Raw genomic sequence first — 16,094 nt, 5'->3', positions numbered from 1 at the left:
TGGTTTTCCATAAAAACTGTTAAATCTGTGATGGTTTAAAACTGGGGAGTGGGATACAGTGTAGAAGCTTCCAGCTCGGCACATGTATATGGGGTTAGGTTGTAATTAAAGTCATTTATCACAAAGGTCTGGGCCGGGAGTAAAACCTCTGACCCTGTCATTGAAATGCTTATTTTTTTCCACTTATGTAGCCACAACAACATTAATAGATACTTAGTCCAGTTACATTTTATTTATAGTGTCACATCACAATAACAGTTATGTCCAAGTGCTTTATAATGTAAGGTAAATCCTACGATAACACATAGAGGTGTTAGTAATTATACACAATAATACATCTAATACACGTTTACTCCCCCATCCAAATCACTGAATTCACTGTGAATGAATGGTTCGCTCTCAGGAGCTCAGTGAACTCCAGTGTGTTACTGTGATAGGACGACACCTGCGCAACTAAAAATTCCACAGTGAGATGTTAGTGGGATAATAACCAAGTGGAAGTGATTGGGAACAACAGCAGCTCAGCCATGATGGCCATGTAAAATCACAGAGTGGGGTCAGTGGATGCTGAGATGCACAGTGTGCAGAGGTCACCAACTTTTTGCAGAGCCAAACTTCATGTGGCCTTCAGATTAGCTCAAGAAAATAATTATTATAATATGATGTGCTAAATTTGTTTAGATCAGAGGAATAAGGAAGGATTGGTCTGTGTTTTAGTTTGGCTTAGCTGTAGCCTGAGAGTGTAATTGTTTAGAAGGAAAGGAATTTATGGACACTGGGGTCAGCCTGCCATAGAAGGAGACAGGAAGCTACAGTTGGGGGTTGCTGATGCTTGTACCTTTAATAAAACTCATAATTGTTCTAAACTTAGAAGCAGGTTTGCAGGAGACTCTCCACCTGATCTGTAAATGTAAGTCAACAAGAGGCCACTGGCCCAGTGGATGCAGAGTGGGAGTCTCAGTGTTTCTAATATGTTAACTGTGTTTTCTATGTTGTGTAGAGGAATCTGGTGTAGCTTGGGTGAGGAGATTACTTTTATGACCCCAGGAAGTCACGTATACAGACACACACACACACACACACACACACAGTGCTTTGACTGTTACGACACACCCACACCTACATGCACACTCACTCACGTGCACTCACATAGACACACAGGCACTCACGTGCACGTGCATACACACACACAGAGACACAGAGTTTGCAGCACACCGTGGGGGTCTTATGATGGGGTCGCACATTCTTGATCTTTAGTTCAAACACTTGTTGTAATGACTAACGACTCCTGACATGTTGGAGATGTTTGCTCTTTATACAGTAAAGTTACAGCTGGACACAAATAACATCAGGCTGATCCTGCCACGATTTGCTCCCCCGTTCAAATCACGGACAAACAGGATCCCACAGCTGTTTATGTTTTTAAACCCATTTTGCACAGAGAGGCATTTTTTGAAAAATGTATTGACAGCAATGTTGAACATTATTACACAGGAAAAAACAGTAAAATAATCACAGCGTGATGCCTCTGCCTTTGTAGATGGAGGGACAGTAACTGCGTGTAAAACCTGCAGACAGTCAGATTAACAGTATTTCGTCTCTATCTGCCATTCTGTGATTCATCTCCTGTAAACAATAACGTGGCCACAGCGTTACTTGTATTTGCTTAATTGTTTACTGAATGTTTGCAAAAAGGTTTGGGAACCGCTGCTTTACACCTACATGAGGATCCTCAAAGTCTGTTTTTCTGGGTCCAAACAGACCCGACAGAAAGCCGTCAGCACCTCACCTCACTTCTCTACTCTACTCTACTTTTCTTTTTAAATTGTGCAAAACAGACTTGATATGAAACACGTCCCAAATCTGTTGCGTATTTTTTTTATCTTGATATTGGCTCACATTTCAGCCGCTCTTCAATCCTGTGCTCTACGGACTGAATCTGACCAAAGTCCGCATCGAATGTAAAATTCTGATTTTTGGTAAAATGCAAATGCTTGATGTGGAAACTGTGGTATATTTCTTTAAATTCAATAAGCTGGGGAAGTAAGTAAAGGGGAAAATAAAAATCCCCCTTTTGGCACTGCTTCATCTATCTCAGGGTTCCCCACCTGCCAATTTCAATTTTAACACCTGTACATGAGTAAAAATAAACATGTTTTAGTATCAAAATATATTAAAATAAATAAATAAATAAATTCAATAAGTTGAAATAAAAAGATCAGAATGAACATTGACAAAATTGGATATGTTTTTATTAAATGTTCCTGTCAGGAGTTGAAAAAATGGGTTGACTGTTTGGGAAAATAACTCAGATTATTTCTATGATTATTCTCATGGTGGCTTTTTTATGTTTTACGTGTTTTCTGCCTAATATAACCACAGCAATAAACATCTGTCTTAGTTACTGTCCTGAATGTACATTAACAGCTCAGGGCAAAGTTAGCCGGATCGGTTGCCCCTCAGTAAATAAGTGATTCAATATGCCAGGGAGATAATAACATAATATTGTTAAGTGTTTAATCGGTGATGCATTCAAGGTACAGGTGTCAAAGTTGCATTCACTGTACTTTTAAGCAAATTTGCCCAGGGTTAGTAAATCCAGTGCTAGAAAGTGTTACAGGACACGGATGAGCCTGAGGAGGTTTTGTAAGTTTCTCGAAAACAACAGAAACAAAATTCCAGTTACTCTCTTTCCAGACTCCACAGAGCCTAAACTCATTTTTCATGTGACAAGTAATTCCAAATACAAGTTCTGAAATAGCTCAACAATGATAACAAATCATGTCTTGGAAGCTAAATAAAGTGTGGTGATAACTGAAGGTTAGCAAAGGTACCAGCAAGCCAGCACCTACAGCTTTCATCACTGTAACGAGCTTCTAAATTTAGAGGCTGACCACAAACAGGATGCAGCATTTCCAGTCCAGTATAACTCTTTATTGTTTTATACAGCTTTTACTCAGTGCTTTTGCACTAATGCCTGGTCAGCTTCAGTGTACAGCACCAGCCTCCTCGCTGTCAGCTTCTCTCCTTCTGGCCCAGTCCCAGCGTAAAACAAGGAGAGGCTTAATTAGCTCATGGCTGCTAGCTGTTCCAGCCTCCCCTGCAGCTGAGGCACAAACCACATGTTTATAGGAAATACACTCAACTCAAAACCATAAAAAAACATATTTTTTCCATTTTCCAAACAAAAATATTAAATCCTCGGCTGACTGGGAACCAAGTAAGAATTTCATAATATATCAATAAATATATTTTATTCCCCCCAAAGTTAAAAAAGGAAACTAAATTCTTTGTACATTTTTAGTTTGTAATGCAACATCGTTGCTCTCAGAGATGTAACTGAACACACTGTGATGTGTAACCACTTCTAACATTAAAAACACTGTTAGCTTATTAGTGCTTCACATGTTTATCAAGAGCTTTTCGAGTTATATATATGACGGAAATATAACAGTTCTTAGTAGGTGAAGAGTTTTTAGGCTATGAATACACGTTTACAGATCAGGGAATGTTAAATACTGGAGGTGATCAACCAATTATCCAGTCCCAGGACAGGAAGAGACTCCACCCAACTACTCAGCAGGCACGCCCAGGTGTCCACCCCTAAGAAAGAAAAGGGGAAAAAGACCCACAGCCATCGTCTGGTGGGAGGAACCACACATAAAACAAACACTGACAACATTGGATCATAACAATGCCAAAGATCAAACCTGAAGAAAGTTAAAAATCAGTAATTAACTTTGAACTGTAAAAATGGCCTTTCAACAAGAATACATTTATGTTCCATAAAAATTATTAATTAAAATAAAAAGATAAGAGAAAACAAAAAATTGTTGATGCTTTTCTATGTTGTGAGTTTATTAGTTGAATTTTAAAAAATTATTGCAAATTTCCCACAAGCTCTCAGAAATCAGATACTGCTGCAGCAAATCCATCTCTGCAGCACTTTTGGCCTCTTTCCTATCAGTGCCACACACTGGCACGAGTGTTTAATGATTCTTTGAGCTGTTGTTTTTCTGGGGTGGAATGATTGTCACCCAAACACCTTTAAGGCCTTTAACAGTGAGAATTGTTCCTAGAGTATTTAAAAGTAGAATGGGAGGCAGAGCCTTCAGTTTTCAAATTCAAATTTCAAATTCAAATTTTATTTGTCACACACACACAGCCATACACAGTATGACATGGGGGTGAAATGCTTGTAGCTGTACAATGCCCGACCATTAAATGACAGAAGAAAGTTTTACAATATTTACAATTTACTACAAAATTTACAAATTAACTTAGGAATTTACAGTAAAGAATGTGCAAATAGCAGAAGAGATTATAAAGATAAGGATTATAAATTATAGGAATTATAGAATTATAGGAAATGTGTGGTGGTGCGTGTGGTGACGTGTGTGAGAGTCCAGTCCTACACCTGGTTCAGGGCCCGAATAGCCTGGGGGAAGAAGCTCCTCCTCATTCTCTCTGTTTTGGCTTTAAGGGAGCGGAAGCGCTTCCCAGACCTCAACAGTGAGAAGAGTCCATTGTTGGGATGGGAGAGGTCCATCATAATCTTCCTAGCTTTGGACTTGCACCGCTTGGTGTAGATGGACAGCAGGTCAGGGAGCTCTGATTGAATGATGCGTTCTGCCGAGCGCACCACCCTTTGCAGATCTCGTCTGTCCTGCTTGGTGCTGTTCCCAAACCAGGTGCAGATGTTTGACGTCAGGACGCTCTCGATGGTGCAGGAGTAGAAGTTCTTGAGCACCTTCAGTGGCAGATGGAAGTCTCTAAGTCTTCTGAGGAAGAACAGACGCTGACGGGCTTTCTTAACCAGGGTGTTGATGTGACAGGACCATGACAGGTCCTGAGTGATGTGGACACCCAGGTATCGGAAACTGTCCACTCTCTCCACTGGCGTGCCACTGATGATGAGGGGTTTGTAATTCCTCGCCTGCTTTGTAGTGAAGTCCACGATCAGCTCCTTAGTCTTGCTGATGTTTAGGAGGAGGTTATTCTCCTGGCACCAGGTCTCCAGGTTCCTAATCTCCTCCAGGTAGGCCGTCTCGATGTTGTCGGAGATCAGGCCCACAACAGCAGTGTCGTCAGCAAACTTGACAATGGAGGTGGTGTCGGATGTGGCTACACAGTCATAAGTGTACAGTGAGTACAGCAGGGGGCTTAAAACACAGCCCTGAGGCACTCCAGTGCTGAGTGAGATGGAGGGGGAGACTTGTTTTCCTACCCTCACTGATTGGGGTCTGTCTGTGAGGAAGTTGAGGATCCACTGACACAGTGCTGAGCTGAGTCCTAGATCCGTCAACTTGGTGAAAAGCTTAGAGGGAATTATTGTGTTGAATGCTGAACTGTAGTCCACGAACAGCATCCTAACATAATTCCCTCTGCCAGTGTCCAGGTGACTCAGGGATGTGTGGAGCAGGTGAGATATGGCATCGTCTGTGGAACGATTAGTCCGGTAAGCAAACTGAAGTGAGTCGATGGTGGGAGGAAGTGAAGAAGTGATGTGATCTCTCATCAGTCTTTCAAAACACTTCATCACAATTGAAGTCAGTGCTACTGGACGGTAGTCATTGTGGCAAGCGGGCTGTTGTTTCTTTGGAACAGGGACAATAATGGACCGTTTGAAGCACGTGGGAACCACAGCTTGGGCCAGGGAGAGGTTGAAGATCTCCGTGAACACCGGTGCTAGTTGATCAGCGCAGGCTCTAAGGACCCGGCCAGGGATTGCATCTGGTCCTGCTGCCTTCCTGGTGTTCACCCTCCTGAAGGTGTTCCTCACGGCATGCTCTGTGATGACGAATGCATTTTCTTCACTGGTGCACTCCGAGCGCGCGCAGCCGTTTGTTGTTTTAATTGCTGCGGCGTCGAAGCGAGCATAAAACGTGTTCAGCTCATCAGCCAGTGAAGCATCGGCATTCATCATTGAAGAAGCTGGTCGTTTATAGTCCGTTATAGTCCGCAGTCCTTTCCACAGGCTCCTAGAGTCGCACTGTCGTAGCTGTGACTCTAGTTTTTCCCCGTAGCTCCGCTTTGCCTTTCGGACCGCGCTGCGCACGTTGTAGGACGCAGCCTTGTATAGGTCCATATTACCGGAGACAAGCCCTTCATTGTAGGCAGCGGTGCGTGATCTCAGAGCGTCGCGGATGTTTTTATCCACCCACGGCTTCTGGTTGGGAAACGTTCGGATGATAGTTCTTTCTGCTGTGTCGTCCGCTAGTTTCCCGATAAATCCCACAACCGCTTCCGCAAACATGTTGATGTCATCAGAGCTGCGCCGAAACATGTCCCAGTCTGCGTCATCCAGTGCGTCCTGCAGCGCGGCCACCGATTGGTCCGTCCAGCGAGCGACCTCCCTCCTGATTGGCGGTTGCTGCTTTAGCCTTTGTTTGTAAGCAGGCATGAGGAAGATGGCGGCATGGTCTGATTTTCCAAATGCCGGCAGGGGCTGAGCCTTGTAACAGTTCTTGAACGGGGTGTAGCAGTGGTCTAATGTCCTCGTGCCCCGGGTGGGGCAGTTGATGTGCTGGTGAAGGTTGTGAAATGTCCGTTTGAGATTCACTCTGTTAAAATCTCCCATAACAATGAGTGCGGCATCTCGGTGAAGTGTTTGTTGATGTGTGAGAGCCTCATGTAGCTCACATAAGGCAGTGTCCGAGTCCGCGTGAGGCGGAATGTAAACAGTGCAGGCAATGACCGCAGTGAATTCCCGAGGGAGATAGAAAGGGCGACACTTAACGATCAAAAGCTCCAGATTGGGCGAGCAAGAGCGTGTGAGTGGGGAGATGTTTGTGCTGTTGCACCATCTGTTGTTCACCATCAAACACACTCCACCACCTCTTTTCTTCCCCGACTCCATTGTCCTGTCCATGCGGTAAACCGAAAAGAACCCCGTCGGCTGCACGCCGTGGTCTGGTATCGCTGGGTTCAGCCAAGTCTCGGTGAAGCAGAGGAGGTTGCAGTCCCGAATGTCTCTCTGGAACTTGATTCTGGCTCTGAGGTCATCAAGCTTGTTCTCGATGGATTGAACATTGGCTAGCAGGATACTGGGCATGGGTGCGCGGTGTGCGCGAGCCCGTAGCCTGTTCCTGATGCCGGCTCTTTTACCTCGAGGCCGTCGCTTAGGGTCGCGTCCTTTGTTCTCTCTCAGGATCTCCTTTGGCCAGTTTGGGTCCGGAGTTAAACATGGTGAAATGTTCGTGTACTGCAGACCAATAGAAACCAAAGTGTCTCTACTGTAGCGGATTCGTGTGTTTTGCATGATGCCCATGCAAGATTATCGCAGATATAGCAAAAAGTGACGAAAAACTGCAAAAAGTGGAGAAGTTAGGGCAGAGCATCCAGCACGGCAGCCGACCTCACCGGCGCCATTTTAAGTTTTTCAGGCCCCTCTTCTGTGGAACCAGCTTCAGTTTGGATTCAGGAGACAGACACTATCTCTACTTTCAAGATTAGGCTTCAAACTAAAGAGCAATATGTGTAATTTGTGATGACTGAATAAAACTTAAATCATTTGGCCTAGTAGCTGCCTACCAATGACACTGCTTTAAATATAATTGCATTTGAGCTACAAATCGAAAGTAAAATGTAATTCTGCTTTTGTTTTCAGGCACATAGTTACAACAAATTTTTATTCATAAAAAAATAAATTATTCAAACATTGTGTTTGATGATAGCAGCAAAATGAAATGATCACAGTGATTTCTTAAACAAGATGTGACACGCTTCAAAGTCTTAAACTCAGAAAATTCAGGAAAAGAAAAAATATTTTTTTAAAAACTGAGGTCACATATTTAATGACTAAAGTACCGATGTATATTTTAGCAAAGAATTACAGGTTAAAGTTTGCATTTGTTTCAGTTTTGTTCAGATTTAGTCTGTAAGCAGGTGTCTTTATGGTAGCTGACATGAGAGCAAATGATCAAAGGATTTAAACAATAAATTAATAGTGAGTTATGATAAATAAAGCGATAATAAGAGATGACTTTATTCTCATAAACTGTCAACAGTAAATTGAGCATGAGCCAGCAGCCCACAACCCTCTTACTCTCATTTCCTCTTTACTAATGCACTGCCTTGTCTAAGTTTCAACATCAAGCACCTGCATTTTACAAAGATTAGACCTTTATATATGATCCGGATTTTGGTCAGACTCAGTCCATAAAGTAAAGGATTACAGAGCGGTGGGCATATGAGCCAATATAATGATAAAAAAATACGCACCATATTTGGGACGTGTTTCATGTTGGATCTACTTTGTGCAGTTTCGAAGAAGGAACCACATGAAAAGTTGAGCAGAGAAGCGAGGTGAGGCGTGCAGGTGCTGACGGCTTTCTGTCGCGTCTGTTTGGATCCAGAAAAACAGACTTTGAGGATCCTCATGTAGGTGTAGAGAATCAGAGTGACAGAGGATATGGTTATGAAAATAGCACCAAGTATTCCATAGATGTTATTGACTGTGGTGTCAGAACAGGCCAGTTTAACAACAGAATAGTTGTCACAGTACACTTTGTTAATGATGTTCCCACACAGCTGCAGAGGAGCACTCAGAGAAATCAAAAGAGTGATTCCAAGAAATGAGGAAAACCACGTTAGAACAATGAGCATGGATACCTTGCATGGACTCATACGTGTGTGATATTGAAGAGGAAAACATATTGCAAGATATCTGTCATAAGACATGACGGCTAAGTTACTGAGCTGCAAATTTGCATAAGAGTACACACAGAAGATCTGCAGGAAGCAGAGAGGAGCAGAAACAGTGTGAACATCAGAGAGGATCTGAAGCAGGAGGAATGGAAACAGCCCTGTGCTACCATACAGCTCATTCACAAACAGGCTGCACAGAAACATGTACATAGGTTCATGTAAGCTTCTGTTCACACAGATAACCACAATCAGCAGGACATTGGCAGTAACAATAACAATATATAAAAATGCAACAACTGTGAAATATAAATATTTCAAAGCCCCGCTGTCGAGGTAGGCAGTGAGTGTGAAATATGAAACCTGTGAAGAGTTCATCATGATCCTCTTTTTGTTTTTACCATACATCACTTAAACTGTGCACAAACGGAGCTACATTTAAGGATGAGAATCACCCAACAGCGGCCTGATTGTAAGTCCCTCCCAACTGCACTGAATCACTTCTTGTTTTATCCTTTTCACTGCAGCAGTATGACGTCATCATCAGGGGACACACCGGAGAGATTTTAAACTAGTGGTTTCGAAAACGCAAATGGGCCTTCAGAAAAATGTATATTTGTCTTTTGTTAGAATAGAATAGAATAAAATAGAATAGAATTGAATAGTACTTCATTATCTTGGTTGCCCCATGCCAACTGTGTCATGGTCCGCGGCCCGGCGTCCGGGGTGCTGCTGGGATGTCCACGCCCACGAGCGTGGCTGCTAACCCCACACCTGCATCCCATCCCAGGCGATCACCAGGTGGACTATTTAATCCTGCCCTACCTGCTGCTCCACGCCAGTCCGTAGTCGCCTCTCAGCGATCACAACTTGGCGTGTTTTTGTTTTCGAGCCACCTGCCTGTCCACCTGTCCGCCTGAGATTTGGTTCACATTCAGCTTCGCCGTCTCGACCCCTTTTGGAGCTCCACCCCCCTCTGGTTCACTCGGCCCGGCTATCACCGTGAGACGCACACTCCACCTTCCCTCGTATGCTGCCTTTTTTCCGCACCCCAGTAATCTGTCTCTCTTTTTGTTTTACAGCCTCTCACAGCCCCGCTCTCGGCGTTCCCTGTGCGGTCCCTCGGTTTCTTCTGGTTTCATACGTTGTTTTTCTGGCTACCCTCACGGGACACCTTTAGTTGCAATAAAAATTACTTTCTTTATTCGCTCCTACCCTAGTGTGTGTGTTCTGCTACTGGGTCCTGCCTGCGCTCGGAACTTCGGTTCATGACAAACTGTGCAGGAGTGAAAAAATATAGATAAATACTACAAACATCAGCAATAAATAGCAAACATGGACCTAGTTTTCCTGAGACAGGAGGATCAGGTGATGACCTCCAGGGGTGTCAGAGGGCAGCCAATGATGTTTTTGGCAGTGTTAATGACCCTCTGTGCAGCCTTCCTGCTCTCAGTCGTGGCCCCTGAGGAGAGCACTCTCCACTGAGGAGCAGTAGAAGGCCAGCAGCAGCTTCTGGTCCAGGGTATTCGTCCTCAGGACACAGAGGAGGTACAGCTGCCGCTGGGTCTTCTTTTCCAGGGCGATGCTGTTGTGGGTCCAGGTGAGATCAGCTGAGATGTGGATGCCCAGAAAGTGGAGCTTCTGAACCTCAAGTTTTGTGGTTTTCCACAGGCGATCAGCTTTGCAGCACATTTGCCTAAAGCTGCGGATAGCTTCTGTGAACCAGGGCAGGGATTAAGCACTACTGCCTTTTCTGATTTAAGAGGAGCCACTTTATCTAGAATTTTTTGACACTGCGAGTTGAAGGAGGCCACATATATCTATATCATCGGTTTCAGATAAATTATGGCCTCCGCTGTGTGTTGGGCAAAGTCTAGTCTAAGAGAGTAAGAAAATGAGAAGCAGCGTGACATGAACTGTCAGCAACATGGAAATTAAAATCCCCCAGCAGAAGGATTCTTTCCAGCTTGATGGTTGAGGATAGAAAGTCCACAAACTCCACTAAGAAACTCCTGGCTAGTCCCGGTGGCCTATAGATTAAGATCACATAGAAGGGATAAGTCCTATTGAGCTCCATCATCTGAATTTCAAAAGAGTTAAAGGAAGGGGGTTTTCACCAGACAACAGAAAAAGGAGTTTCTAGCAATAACTTCCAGCCCACCTCCACGTACTGAAAGGTGCAGTGTGGTTAGACAATTACAGTCTGCTGGGCACAGTTCACTAAAATGAACACGTTCCATATTCTGCTGCCAAGGTTCGGTTAGGAACATAAAATACAAGTTATTCCGAATAAAAAGGTCTCAGTTTTTTGCGCTATTGGGGGTCTGGGGACCCAGAACCGGTCAGTATCTGGTGTGACCACCATTTGCCTCATGCAGTGCAACACATCGTCGCATGGAGTCTATCAGATTGTCAATTGTGGCCTGTGGAATGTTGGTCCACTCCACTTCAATGGCTGTGCGAGGTTGTTGGATATTCGTGGGAACTGGTACACGCTGTCGTATACGCCGGTCAAGCACATCCCGAACATGCTCAATGGGTGACATGTCCGGTGAGTATGCTGGCCATGCAAGAACTGGGACATTCTCAGCTGCCATCTGCCCTGAACAATGTGAACCATGATTCATCCGTGAAGCGCACACCTCTCCAACGTGCCAGACGCCATCGAATGTGAGCATTTGCCCACACAAGTCTGTTACGGCGACGAGCTGGAGTCAGGTCAAGGCACCGATGAGGACGACGGGCATGCAGTTGAGCGTCCCTCAGACGGTTTCTGACAGTTTGTGCAGAAATTGTTTGGTTGTGCAAACCAATTGTTCCAGCAGCTGTCTGGGTGGCTGGTCTCAGACGATCTTGGAGGTGAACCTGCTGGATGTGGAGGTCCTGGGCTGGTGTGGTTACACGAGGTCTGCGGTTGTGAGGCCGGTTGGATGTGCTGCCATATTCTCTGAAACGCCTGTGGAGACGGCTTATGGTTGAGAAATGAACATTCAATGCACGGGCGACAGATCTGGTTGACATTCCTGCTGTCAGCATGCCAATTGCAAGCTCCCTCATTGCTTGTGGCATCTGTGGCATTTTGCTGTGAGACAAAACTGCACATTCCAGGGTGGCCTTTTGTTGTGGGCAGTCTGAGGTACACCTGTGCACTACTCATGATGTCAGATCAGCATCCTGATGTGGCACACCTGTGAGGTGGGATGGATTATCTCAATATAGCAGATGTGCCCACTACCACACATTTGGACTGATTTGTGACCACTGTTTGGGAGGGATGGTTATATTGTGTATCTGGAATGAATTTTAGGTCTCTACGTCCATCCCATGGGGAATGGGAGCAAAAACAAAAGTGTTGCGTTTATATTTTTGTTCAGTGTATAATCCCCCAACAGCTTGTGTTAGAACAAATGACCAGACATCCTCCAGCTTCTGTCTCTTGAGGGGCACCAGGCAGGGATGCCCACTCTCCCCTTCACTGTTTGCAATTTTTATTGAACCACTAGCAGCAGCAATTAGACAGAATTCAGTAATTAAGGGCATAAAATGCAAGAATGTGGAACATAAAATCAGCCTTTATGCGGATGATGTGTTACTCTTTCTCCAAAATTCACAAACCAATATCTCTGGGGTGATTGAATTGATAAACTCTTTTGCAAGAATATCAGATTACTCAATTAACTGGTCAAAATCTACAGTCCTACCGATTAATTGCTCCCTCCATAATTCCTCTTCTACACCACTGCAATCGGGAAATATATAATATTTAGGTATTAATGTTTCTCCCAAGCTTGCAGATCTAACTAAATTAAACCATATCCCACTTTTAAAGAAGGTAGAAGATGATCTGGCTAGATGGAAATGTCTACCCATATCACTCATGGGAAGGGTTGCCGCTATAAAAATGATGGTCTTACCAAAAATAAATTATTTATTCTCAATGATCCCAACTAAACCGCCACAAGATTGGTTCAGATCTCTAGATTCATGTATGTCCAAATTCCTTTGGAAAAATAAACCCCCACGTATAAGCTTAAAAACACTACAAAAGACCAAGGATAAAGGAGGACTAGAACTGCCTAACTTTCAGCACTACTTCTTAGCCAACAGGCTTCAGTTTATCTCAGGATGGCTAAAACACACCCTCTTAGATGAACCTTGGCTAGATGTAGAACAAGCACTCTGCAATAATCTAGAGATCTCAGACCTACCATTTATCAGCTCAAACATCCAACGACATGAATGCTTTAAAAGCATCAACATCAGCTCTTCTCTGACAGCATGGTGGGAGTTTCTAAAATTGACGGCGTCTTCATTAATCCCATGCAAACGTACACCTATCTGGAACAACCCTGACATATTACAAAACAATAATATGATAAACTTTTCAGATTGGAGTGGTAAAGGAATCAAATATTTAGAACATATACTAGAAGGAACAGAATTTATTTCATTTGACGGACTAGTTACACAATATGGGATCAACAAGAAAAGATTTTTAGAATATCAACAAATTAAATCCATAGTAAAAAAGAAATTTAAACCGGGTCAAGTTGAACTACAAACACCACCAAGTGTGGTTCAATTTCTTACTCTTAAACCCCCCAAATTACTATCTAAAATATACAGAATGCTTTCTAAAACAGATGAATCAATATCACTTCCTATTGCAAAATGGGAAGCGGATTTATCAGTTAACTTAGACCTAAACTTCTGGTCTCAGACTTGCTTAAAAACTTTTCATCTAATCAGAAATCCCAGTCTTCAATTAATTCAATACAAAATATTACATAGAGTGCACTATACAGGTCATCGGATGTTCAAGATGGGCTTTACGTCTACCAACAACTGCTCACACTGCCAAACCAATTCACCGGACAATTATATCCACGCTCTTTGGTTCTGTCCACCAGTTCAGAAGTTTTGGCGCGAGATATGTGAAGACTTATCGAAGTGTCTGAAATGTAACATTCCAACTTCCCCCTTAGTGTGTTTGTTGGGCAGCTTAGATAATGTCACTTCAGAAAAGAATATCGCCCATATGGTTTTCACTGCCCTATGCATAGCCAAGAAAACAGTCCTCATGAACTGGAAAAATAAAAATAATCTTAATTCTAACCAATATAGAAATTATCTATTAGATTACATTAGTCTTGATACAGCCTCTGCCACCACATCAGATCAATTGCTCTGGGCTCCTTTGATCAGCTCCATCACCTAGTGGGGGTGGGGTGGGGGGGTCATAGTTTGGTCCCGCCTTCACTGTTGTGATTGGTGTGGGGGTAGGGACAGGCTTAGGGCGTCGGGGGGTTCCCCGGAGGCATCTTCCTTGCGGGGCTCAACCCGGGGTAGCGGTCATGTCCGGTTAGGGGCTCTGTTGGCTCTCAGGTGACTGTTTCCTCGCGGCTGCATGCAGCGGGGCTAGGGGAGGGTCTGTGCTGACGGACGTGGGTTACTGACCTGGTAGCCTGGCTGCCCCTGGGTGGGTCCGGGATGGGCGTGAGGTTCTGGGGGCGCTCCGTCTCTGGGCTGGGGCTCTGGCTGGGCATCGGGGCCTTGGGTCCTGGTTTGTGTGTTGCTGGGGTTGTGGGCGGGTGGGTGCATGGGGGCCCAGCCCTGGAGCAGGATGCCGCCGGTGCATCGAGCCACCTGGGGGGCTCTTCAACTGGTGGGGGAGATTGTCACATCTTGCAGGAGCTTTCCTCCCCTCAGGGGCTCCCTCTGCAGGAGGGGGAGATACAGGAGAGGTGGAGGAAGATCTCAGCATGGGTGTTTATTGTCTTATGTAGTCTGGAAGATGAGTGGATGGTGGGGTGGGTGCAGTTTTCTCTGTGGTGGGGTCGGGTGGACTGTCCCGGGCTCTGTGGGGCCGGGAGGCGCTGCTGTACTGGGCCCCGGTCTGGATGGGCCTGGGCCCCCTTTCCCTGGCGGGTAACTCAGACACGGTAACTTCGGTCACTCAGACACAGCTGGCTGCCGGCGGAGCTCACGGGCGCGTCACTGCAACTCCCCCTGGCTTCTGCTCCGCGGCTGCTGAGTGAGCCCTCATCTGGGACTCTCCTCAGCTCTTTCTGGGACAGTGGCGCGGCTGCCCCTCTGTTGGTCTTCCTTGGTCTCTTGTGTTCTGGGGGCCTCTGGATGTCTGGAGTTTTGATCTCCTCCATACCTGCTTCATACCCTGGAGGACGGGGCTGTGGCCCCCCCCACACCCTCTAGCAGATCATTACATGAAGGAACCTTTTAAAAAAACAAAAAACAAGCGCGTCCATGCTCACAGGTGTACACACGGGTGATCACACCCACAAACTACACCGTTTTTGGCTCCTACCTCAAAGCACACTGTGTTCTGTTGATCTTATGTGCTGCACAATAATGTTTAATATTTAGTATTTACTGTCATATTCCCATATATCATCGTGATGTTGTTTATTCTATTACTCTTGTTCTCTTCTGCTTGTTTTCTTTTTTCTTTCTCAGCAGGTGATCCAGGTGATTGATAGATGCATTTTTTTTCTTTTTTTTTCTTTTTCTGCTCATTCTGTTGGTTTTTGGTTTTTGCCCTTCTCCCCCGTCCCTCTTCTCAGCTGTTTCTCTTTCCCCCAGTCAAGTCTGTCCCGTATTCAGTAAGTGAAAATAAAATAAACAATAAAAGGTGAATCAAATGGACCATTACGGCAAGGCTGGGATGGTCAGTTTGGTAAAGTAAATCCGTTGGGCATCTTTCTTTGCCTTTAGACAATAATTCTGATGGCAAAAGAGCCAAATGGGACAGGCAAAAAAAAAAGAAAAAAAAAAAGAATGTTTTCATTAATCAAGTTCGTGATTAAAGGTGAGCCTTTGTTAAGGTTGTTTAGGTCCTAAAAATAAATCTAAAGACAGAGGCAAGCAAAGCCCACAATCCAAAAGAAACAGAGAAGACTAAGAATTCCAGGAATAATGAAGGTAGTCACAATCAAGTTAATTACAAATCGGGAACACAAGAGAGGCAGGAATAATATAATGAATATAAATCAGAATCCAGAGAACCAGAATTGGAGATAAAATATCTGAATTTCAGGAGTGAGACCATGCCTCCAAACAAGTGCCTTCCGGTTCTTATCTATATGATCCCCCTAGGAAGCTGTTCGTTCTCCCACGTACACCTTTTGAGAAGGTTTTTAACACAGCTTATCTCACAAGAGTAACATTATTTGGTAAATGGTAAATGGCCTGTATTTATATAGCGCTTTTCTAGTCCCTAAGGACCCCAAAGCGCTTTACATATCCAGTCATCCACCCTTCCATTTGCTTTGCTCAGCTCTGCTTCATCGCATCCCTTTCAGGCAGTCCAAGAATATCGAACACAATGAATGTCATTGCGGTGCTTCAGGGAGTGCTGAATGCTGCAGACCATCGAGGGAAACTTTCGAGCAGTTTTCTCGCCGCACAACAATCCAGTCTGCTTCGTTGAT

General features: G+C 44.4%; 1 pseudogene; it reads right to left on the bottom strand.

Annotated features, from left to right (window-relative positions):
* Positions 1-8,153: 8,153 nt before the first annotated feature.
* LOC146694748 (olfactory receptor 11A1-like) lies at positions 8,154-9,024 on the bottom strand (annotated as a pseudogene).
* Positions 9,025-16,094: the final 7,070 nt, after the last annotated feature.

Source organism: Copadichromis virginalis, linkage group LG14 (assembly GCF_057382275.1).
Source record: "Copadichromis virginalis isolate Kocher_CV1m ecotype Utaka linkage group LG14, C_Virginalis_male_GT1.1, whole genome shotgun sequence".
NCBI classification, from domain to species: domain Eukaryota; kingdom Metazoa; phylum Chordata; class Actinopteri; order Cichliformes; family Cichlidae; genus Copadichromis; species Copadichromis virginalis.
This window is presented reverse-complemented; position numbering and strand designations above follow the sequence as displayed.